This window comes from Raphanus sativus, chromosome 7, assembly GCF_000801105.2.
Source record: "Raphanus sativus cultivar WK10039 chromosome 7, ASM80110v3, whole genome shotgun sequence".
Classification (NCBI taxonomy): Eukaryota; Viridiplantae; Streptophyta; class Magnoliopsida; order Brassicales; family Brassicaceae; genus Raphanus; species Raphanus sativus.
The window spans coordinates 22,899,397-22,901,171 of NC_079517.1; the positions used below are offsets into that span (position 1 = coordinate 22,899,397).

The 1,775-nt window shown below is 37.2% G+C and overlaps 1 non-coding gene across 1 annotated transcript; it reads left to right on the plus strand.

The window, feature by feature from the left end:
• LOC130498187 (small nucleolar RNA R71) lies at positions 1–107 on the plus strand. The gene has a single exon (XR_008937108.1). It is a non-coding gene; the product is annotated as a small nucleolar RNA R71 (small nucleolar RNA).
• Positions 108–1,775: the final 1,668 nt, after the last annotated feature.

Consider the following 1,775-nt stretch of genomic DNA (forward strand, 5'->3'; position numbering starts at 1 on the left):
TAACCATGGTGGGGGCATTCGAGTTCGTAACTCTTGAATCTTCCCCATGCGTTTTTGAATGATTCCTGAGGATTTTGACGGAAGGTAGAGATTCGCCTCCTTACTTCCCAGTAACGAGTATCATCGAAGAATTGCTTAAGGAAAGCATTTCTAATCTCTTTCCAGCTAGTCAGGGATCCTCTTGGTAGACAATTTAGCCATCTTAAGGCCCCCCCTTCTAGTGAAAATGGAAAAAGTCTGCAACAAATATACTCGTCTGGAATTAAATTCCTCTAGACCATCGATGTGGTCTTGTGGATGTTCTAGATAAGATCCTTTAAAAGGGTTTCGTCGCATCATATTGTAATAATCAACATTAAACTTGGTTTTCGAGGTGACATCGTCAGGTATTCTGATAGCGGACCTATTGAAATAGGTCCTATCGGGGTTTAAGTAGTCTTGCAAGGGCAATTTAATTTATTTACCTATGTTTAAGGTAGAGTTTGACTTAACAGGGATTTCAGTCCCCTGTTTTTCATTAGTTTGGCTAGAAATGTTGCTTGATTGACCTATTGGTTCAGTTTGGACTACTTTCTCATTAACAGCATCGGTAAGAGGGTACTTACCTGCTTCCGGATGGGTGGTATCGATCGATAAAGTTCTGGATGAAACGATCGATTCTTCTGTATCTGCGTCGCTCGATTGACAATGTTCCGTGTCGATCGATGCTTGGCCGACATCCGTATTCTCCATCCTTTGTGTTGTAAAACAAAAGAATAGAAAAATTAGCAAAAGTAACAAAGTCTATGCTAAATTCTAAATTAAATCTAAAAGTAATAAGAAAGAGTCCCCGACAACGGCGCGAAATTTGATATCACTCAAATTACCCTAAGAGTGAATTACTCTCTCAAATAAGAGGTTAAAATGTAGTACTTAGGGATCGAATCCACAAGGACTCTAGGATTACTTGAAGGTTCAATTAATTAGAAATAAAAATAGACTTAAGGTTTTATATGTTTTTAAAGCAATAAATAATAATGTGAACAAGGAAGTTGTTCAGTAACTGAAGTGAAGGTTGTTTCTAAATGAGGAGGATAGCTAGATTTAGGTATTTCTCAGGCATGAATTTATGCAGTTTGAAAGTGACATTAGGGCTTTAGTCCTTGAACTCAATCAATTTGTACGACCAGTAGGGTCTCCTTTACTAGATCCTGGATCTCAACTGTCGTTTGTTGATCTCGGAAAAGAGTCGATCGATATGACTTTCGTCTAATCGATCGATACACCTTTCATACAATCGATCGCTACAACGATGGTTGTATCGATCGATGGTAATTCTAGCAAGCATTATCGATTTGGTTGAACACGTTCTCTAATGATCTAGACCACATTTCGCATGAGTCTAGTCAGTTAGATCACTTTAGTTTGTTTCAGGGTAAGGAGAGTATACAATTGGTTATCTCTTCAAACCTAAGATCTAGATTTAAGGGTGATCAATCCTAAATCTAGTATAAAGAATAACTAAAGTGAAAGAACTCGTTTAATCACCCTAACAGTTATCACAATCTCATCACATGATTCACCCTTATGAGAAACCTAAATCTAACAATTAGGTTTACTCAGACATATTCATGAGAGACAAGATCATGATGGTTTGAATAAAACTTAATATGAAATAAGGAACACAAAGAGTAATGAGTAAGATAAAAAGGGAGTTCAAGATCTTCTCTGTTTTGTAGTCTCAGATCTATATCTCCAACTCTAACTCTTCTCCTAAGGTAGCCAAATTGCTTCTC